Source organism: Sphaerodactylus townsendi, unplaced genomic scaffold (assembly GCF_021028975.2).
Source record: "Sphaerodactylus townsendi isolate TG3544 unplaced genomic scaffold, MPM_Stown_v2.3 scaffold_1498, whole genome shotgun sequence".
In the NCBI taxonomy this organism is placed as follows: Eukaryota; Metazoa; Chordata; class Lepidosauria; order Squamata; family Sphaerodactylidae; genus Sphaerodactylus; species Sphaerodactylus townsendi.
Window position 1 is genome coordinate 1 of NW_025950066.1, and position 7832 is coordinate 7832.

Below are 7832 nucleotides of genomic sequence, written 5' to 3' on the forward strand. Positions count from 1 at the left end.
CACTGGTCCCAAAACGGATCCTTGGGGGACACCACTCCCTACATCTCACAATGGAGAGATGTAGGGAGTGGTGTCCCCCAAGGATCCGTCCCCCCACCCCCCCCCCCCCCCACCCCCCCCCCCCCCCACCCCCCCCCCCCCCCACCCCCCCCCCCCCCCACCCCCCCCCCCCCCCACCCCCCCCCCCCAATGGGGGACACCACTCCTTACATCTCTCCATTGTGAGAATTTCCCATTTACACCCACTCTTTGCTTCCTGTTTCTCAACCAGTTTTTAATCCATAGGAGGACTTCCCCTCTTATTCCTTCATTGCTGAGTTTTCTCAATAGTCTCTGGTGAGGAACTTTGTCAAAAGCCTTTTGGAAATCCAAGTAGACAATGTCCACTGGTTCCCCCTAATCCACATGTCTGTTTACACCCTCAACGAACTCTAGTAAGTTTGTAAGACAGGATTTGCCTCTGCAAAAGCCATGCTGACTCTTCCTCAGCAGGTCTTGCTTTTCTACATGTTTAATAATTTTAACACCTCGTCTGCTTCTCTAAACAACAGGCCAGTGAGGCCGTTCCTTATTTCTCCCCTGTGATTCTGCCCTAGTGGGGAGGGTCACCGTCAGCAACAAAGTATGCAAAACGGTGGTTCTCAACCTGGGGGTCGGGACCCCTTTGGGGGTCGAAGGACGCTTTCACAGGGGTCGCCTAAGACTCTCTGCATCAGTGTTCTCCATCTGCAAAATGGATAAATGTTGGGGTTTGGGGGTCACCACAACATGAGGAACTGTATCAAAGGGATTGATACTGTATCAAAGGCATTAGGAAGGCTGAGAACCACTGATGTGAAACGATGGTGGACACCTACCAGTTTGGGTTTGTTTTCAGTCCAGCCAGTCCTGAAAGGGTTAACAGACCTGCAGCTCCGGAGGGAGAAGCCCCTTCCCCGGCTTTGCAGTGGGGTGGGTCCGCGCCTCTAACCCACGCCGCCCCCACATCCCCCTGGGCTCACCCGGAAGGAGCTGCAGGACCGGAAACCACAAAAGGCCGCTGTTTCCTCTGCAGACTCTCCCCTGCCGGCCTCTCTAGGAGTTCTGCCTCTCTGGTTTCCCTTTCTGTGGGGCGGGGGCAGCCCGGAGGGGAGGAGCGTCCCCCAAAGCAGAACCCCCCGCCCTTCCGTCCCAATCCCTTTGCACAGGGGTCTTCAAACTATGCCCCCCCCCAGATGTTCATGAACTACAATTCCCATCAGCCCTGCCACTTGGCCATGCTGGGAGGGGCTGATGGGAATTGTAGTCCATGAACATCTGGAGGGCCATTGTTTGAAGATCCCTGCCTTTGCAAAACGGACTTTGCTTGGGAGCAGGAAGGGGCAGAGAAGGAATGCCTGGAGGACCCCAGAAACATCTGGGGAAGGGGAGACCCCCCCCTTCCAGCTGCTCCTAATCCCTGGACCTGGGAAATGCTGCATTGCCTCCCCCTTCCCCCCAAGGAGGATCCAGCCCCCCTGCTCGCCCCGGGTCAGGTTGACTGGGCTTCTTGGGTGCCCCAAAGGAGGAGGGGAGATGGCAGCAGAGGACCCTTTCAACTTCTGAGAAGCCCCCCCCCCTAAAAATGAGGGGGTCCCCTCCATGGCAAACCCAACCAAGAGACGGTCTTATTTGGAGGAAATGGAGCTATGACCCTAGAAAGCTCGGGGATGTCTGGTCCGTTTAAGGATTGCTTGCTTGCTTGCTTGCTTGCTTGCTTGCTTGCTTATTCATTCATTCATTCATTCATTCATTCATTCATTCATTCATTCATTCATTCATTCATTCATTCATTCATTCATTCATTCCACTTTTATTGACACTGTTGACACTGAAAAAGATGTAGGGATCCCTGAAGGGCACCCCTTGTCCCCTGGGTCACTTTGCATCCTGGGTTTGGAAACCAACGCCAGGATCCCACCGATGATGTCCATCCCTCCAGTATTTTTCGGGAAAGTGATGTCTGAACTTAAGGGGGAGGCAGGGCAGACTCAATAAACTGCAAATCACGAGAACTTCCTAGTAGCAGATGATGCACTTTGGAATAAAGCAGCAGCAGAGGAAAATCTAGCAGATTAATCAACTGTAGTGAAAACAGTTACTGTTCTAGGAGAAAAATAGGGCCAAACTCTACTGTGGGGGTTAGCCTGCAGAGAGTGTAAGGAAAGACCTCCCCCACCCCCAAACAGTATTGCGGGAACAAGAAGCTATGGGGATGGCAAACATATGGAGTCTAATTTATAATATTTGTCTTTGGGGGGGGGGGGCTTTCATAGCTTCCCCCAAAGTAGCTGCTTTGTAGGAAAGAGATTTGCACCCAGAGCGCAGCTGTTTAAAGCACTGATCAGAAACTCATTTAACAACTGAAAACTTAATTTTTTTAAAGAGCTACTGCGCAGTGGATGGCTACTAATCTTGATCCTCCTTGATCTGAGATTGCAAATACCTTAGCAGACCAGGTGCTCAGGAGCAACAGCAGCCGCAGAAGGCCATTGCTTTCACATCCTGCTATAGAGAGTGTCTTAACCTCCTGCATCTGTGTATGGTTCTCCAGTTGCACAGTGGCAGATAGGAAGGCACTCCAAAGGGTGATCACTACCGCACAGAGGATTATCGGCTGCCCTCTCCCCTCCTTGGAAGAACTCTATAATTCCCGAAGCCTAAAGAAATCCCAAAATATTCCGAGAGACCCGTCTCATCCGGCACACTCTCTTTTTGAACTGTTACCATCCGGCAGACAATACAGGTCTATCAAAACTAGGACAAAGAGGCTTAGAGACAGCTTCTACTCTAGAGCTGTGGCTATGCTAAACTCTGTGGCTTCGTGTTGATGTGTTTGGGGCTGTGTAGGGATGGGTGGAGGAAGGGGAAAGTGAGGATGGGGTATGAGTCTGGAATTGTGTGCATCAAGGAATGCTGCTGTAAATTTCGTTGTGCATGCACAATGACAATAAATGCTTATGCTTATGTGAGCTCCCAAAGGCACCTGGTGGGCCACTGCGAGTAGCAGAGTGCTGGACTAGATGGACTCTGGTCTGATCCAGCTGGCTCTTTCTTATTGTAACCTACTTATCCTTGGCCACATCAATCTCCATTGGAGACCTAGGAAATAATATATGACAGCACCCTGTGGCTTAATAAACAAATATGAAATTGCTTGAACAAATCAACAAACCTTTAATCTTTAACACAACTTTCTATCATTTAAGGATAAATAATAGTGAACATATAGTGAACATATATGTATATATATGCAGCACAACTCAATTGAACAAAATCGTCAGTGCTTTTAAGGAGAAAAAAGCACTCAGAACAGTTACCACCACTAACAGTGTCCAGTAATGAAAGAATATCAATAAAGTCCAAACTATTAATCAAGCAGGGCTTCTTTCTCTCATCTGGCCTTCTGCATCTGATGTAGCTGCTGCAGGTCTTTCCTCAATTTGGGCCTGTAAAACAATAAGTCATTCCCTCAATTAAGCCTTCCTTCTCCTACTGCAGGCCAGACCAATTGAGGAGGCGGGGGGGCTCTTGCAATTGGTAATAAGTAAGCAAGTTTACCAACTGCACATGCTCAGTGAGCTTTTATCCCCTGGGCCCTAAGATCCAACAAAACCAGAAAAATACTAAAATGGCATGGGTTACATTCCGTTCTTATGTTCTTATTCCATCTACAGCTGCTAAGACTGACCAAAAAAAACTCAAGTTAAAATTTCTATTGAAGACTGGTTAAATGAAACTGGAATCACAGAAGAAAACTGGAAAAGAAGACAAGAACGAATGAACCTGCTGCTGCTGCACATTTAAAGAAGAGAAGAAGAAGAGGGGGTGCTGGGGTGGGGAAAAAGGGGGGGGGTAAAAGGATATGGAGGATGGAACATAACGATGTGCAACATAATGCATGTAATGATCCAAAAAATATCAATTAAAAATTTCCCCAAAATTTCATTCTATTAAAATAATGAGTAATAAGTAAGTAGAGGTTAGCTCTTGAACCTGTCCTGGGGCGAACGGGGGGCTGGATCCGCCTTGGGGAGAGTGGGGGGAGGCAAGGCTTTGGAAGGGCGATGCTTTTGGGGATGCTCCCCCCCCCACAGAAAGGGGAGCCAGAGAGGCCGAAATCCTAGAGAGGCCGGGGGGGGGGAGGGGAGCCTGCAGAGGAGAAAGCAGCCTTTGTGCTTTCCGCTCCTGCAGCTCCTTCCGGGTGAGTCCAGGGGGGTTTGGGGGGCGGCGTGGAAGGAGGAGGCTCAGGGGAGCCACCCCACTGCAAAGCCTGGAGGAGGGGGCTGCTCCCTCTGGCGCCCCCCTTCCCCCTCTCCTCCCTGCACAAGGTTGGGGGTGGGCTGAGCTGCAGCCCCTTCCCTGCATTGCGAGTGATGGGCATGTGGAACGGGAGGGGAGAGAAGGCAGGGGAGCGTCTGGACGAGTCCTTTTGGTGGGGAGGGGGCTGGGAGTGGAGGAAAGGCCTCTTGGTGGAAGAGGGGGCTGGATTGGGGAGGGGCTGCTTAGAGACAGACCCCCTGGCGGCTGCTTTGGCGGCGGCGGGGGGGGGGGGAGAGGCTGGCTGCGGGGGGGGCATCAGGGCGACCATATCCCCCCCCCCCCCCCCCGGGAGGGGAGGAAGCGGTGGGGATCTCTTCTCTGGGGCATTCAGTGTGGTTTTGCAAACGAGGCGCATTCAAGAGGGGGCCTAGTCTACAGAGGACCCCGCTTCATTTCGGGAGGGGTGGCATGGAAGGGAAGTGAGTGAGTGAGGGGCGGCATGCAAGAGAAGGAGAGGAAGGGGGCCTGGCACCTGGACATGACCCACCCACCCTAGGAGAGGGAGCGGAAGGGATGGCATGCAAGGGAAGGGGAGGGAGGGGTGGCCTGCAAGTGAGGAATGGGGGAGCCCCAAGCAGAGAGCAACCTGATTGGGGGGGGGGGAGATACCAGAATCTACAAGGGAAAGAAACAAGGCCTCTGGGGCCAAAATCCTTACATTGAGGGGAAGAGGAGGGGGTTGAAATGTAGGGCCAGGAACTGTGAGGCAGGCCCCAAATAAAGCAGGGAGCAGAGAATTGAAAAAAGGATGATGCACGGAAGACCACCCCACCACTGAGGCCTGAGCCTGCTTCTCACCCTCCAGGAGCCATGGGAGATAGAAACCCATGGAATATTATTTAAGGGAAGAGAAAGGAGGGAGTCAGAGGGCACCCCTGACCCTAATCCTGAATCCAGGATATTATGAGTTTTTCAGGACCCTTGATCTCCAAATCACCTCTGCTGCTGGATTTTTTAGGATCTGCTCTTAAAAAGACTTGTTCTCTCACCTTTCCAGAGTGATTGGAGTGCCGGTCACTTACCTCTGAAGGATTCGGCCTTTTTGTACAGCTGCGTGTTCAAGGATTCAAGAAACTCCTAAAAAGAAAGAACAGACGACACTCCAGGGCACAGCGGAGCTACAAATCTGTTCATCTTTACAGGACTGGCTGGACTGAAAGCAGACCCAAACTGGTATGTGTTAGTTATTGTTTTGCGTACTTTGTCGCTGACGGTGACCCTCCCCAATAGGGCAGAATCACAGAGGAGAAATAAGGAACAACCTCGCTGGCGTGCTCCGTGTGGAGGAGTGGGGAATCGAATCCAGTTCTCCAGATTAGATTCCCCTTTCTTTTAACCATTGCACCACGCTTGCAATTTCAGTGGTGCAGAAAAATTTTTTAAAGCAGGGAAATTTTGAAAGGATCATGGAAGGGAGGAAGGCTGTTTTAAACAATGTTGTTTTACAATACTTTTGCTGTTTTAATATATTGCTGCATAGGTTTTAAGGGTTTAAGTTTTATGTTATTGATTTGTTGATTTATTGATTTGCTATTCGTTGGAACAGCCATGTTGTGAGCCGCCTCGAGCCCTTCGGGGATGAGGCAGCCTATAAGTTCAATAAATCATCATCATCATCATCCTCAGCCATGGTTGTCGTGAGGCTGTGTCAGACCTTGGGTCCGAAAATAAGAGAAACCTTAGGTTTGCTCCATAATCTTTATTTGGAACCTGAAGGATAGCATCAGCAAAGATGCTTCTGAAAAGCCCGCGTAAACCCCTCGCATATAATTCCCTTGGCACCCCGCCAGGCAAGAGTTAGAAACACCCAAGCCACAAAACAGAAAGGAACACAATGGCACAGTCAAAGCAGGCCTGGGTTCAGGTCTCACTAAGCAATTTCGCTGATGCTTCCCTCATGTATCATCTCCTTGATACAGGTTTGCCAATATCCAGTTAGGACGCATGTAGAAATTGGATCCTTTGGGAGATGGACTCTGTACCTTTATGCCCCGCCCTCCACAGGCTCCACCCCCCGAATTTCCAGGAATTTGCCAAACTGGAATTCACAACCTTAAGCATTCAACAGGGTTTGTTGCCCCCCAGCAACCTTTGTGGCCATTTCATGCACAAACCACAACCCTGATCCTCCTTGATCTGAGATTGCAAATGCCTTAACAGACCAGGTGCTCGGGAGCAGCAGCCGCAGAAGGCCATTGCTTTCACATCCTGCATGTGAGCTCCCAAAGGCACTTGGTGGGCCACTGCGAGTAGCAGAGTGCTGGACTGGATGGACTCTGGTCTGATCCAGCTGGCTTGTTCTTATGTTCTTATGTTCTGATACAGTTCTATTCTGTGCCAATGTCAGCTCTACGCTTGTCCTATGCTAGCAAGGGACCACTTTGGCCTTGAGTGGGCATATCTCCTATTAATTCCCCTGCACCATCTGAAGTCCCTGAAGTGACAGTATGACCCAAAGTAAATTCTTCTGTTTCCCTCAAATATAAGACATCCCCCCGGTACAACACTTTAGGCAGAGGTTTTGCTGAAGTGCAAAACAGGCATCCCCCTAAAGTAAGAGCAGCAAAGCTTGTTCAAAAGCATGCCTGACGAACAGAATACAGAAATATAAGACATCCCCTGAAAATAAGACATAGCGCATCTTTGGGAGCAAAAATTAATATAAGACACTGTCTTATATTCGGGGAAACACGGTAACATCTTCAAAGAGCTAGTGAACTTTCCTAAATGAACAAACGGGCATGTATCTAAAAGTCTCGCCTGTATTAAAAGTGAAATATCACACTTTTGATCTGATCCACCGTGTCTCTTCATTCACTTTTCCTTCTGACATGTTACCATCTGCCCCCCCCCCCCCCCCCGCCCTGGGTTCGGTCGCAGAGAGAAGCCTCTCTTCATACCCAGCTGAGTAAATGCTACGCTTTTCAATGCTGCAGGTGCAATCTGTGCAGATAAAGAAGCGAGATGGAAGAGCAGAGTCCAGCAGGACCTGAACTTTGCAAGAGAGGAAGGGAAGACCCCCATCCCATCCAAGCTGGGGGTGGTGTTGCATTCTGGGAGGGAGCCGTGCCAGAGATTCGGGGTCAGGAGCCCCTGAACTCAGAAATATTTTGTCGACGCTTCTGGCAGTTCTGCTACCGTGAGGCCGATGGACCCCGAGAGGTTTGCAGCCAGCTCCATGGACTTTGCAACCACTGGCTGAAGCCAGAGAGGCACTCCAGGAAGCAGATCTTGGACCTGGTGATCCTGGAGCAGTTCCTGACCGTCCTGCCCCAGGAAATGCAGCGCTGGGTCAGAGGATGTGGGCCGGAGACCAGTTCCCAGGCGGTGGCCCTGGCCGAAGGTTTCCTCCTGAGTGAGGCAGAGGAGAAGAGGCAGGCAGAACAGGTGAGGTCTTCTCTTTCCAGCTGTGTCCAATTCAAGCAACAATATCTGACATTCTCCTAAAGCAGGGGTTCCCAACCTTTTTTCATTCTTGGCGACTGTTAAGT

At 50.5% G+C, this 7832-nt stretch overlaps 1 long non-coding RNA gene across 1 annotated transcript; it reads left to right on the forward strand.

Annotated features, from left to right (window-relative positions):
- The first annotated feature begins 4226 nt into the window (after window positions 1-4226).
- LOC125424927 lies at window positions 4227-7609 on the forward strand. The gene is made up of 3 exons (XR_007243301.1): window positions 4227-4349; window positions 5339-5514; window positions 7278-7609. It is a non-coding gene; the product is annotated as an uncharacterized LOC125424927 (long non-coding RNA).
- The last annotated feature ends 223 nt before the right edge of the window (window positions 7610-7832 follow it).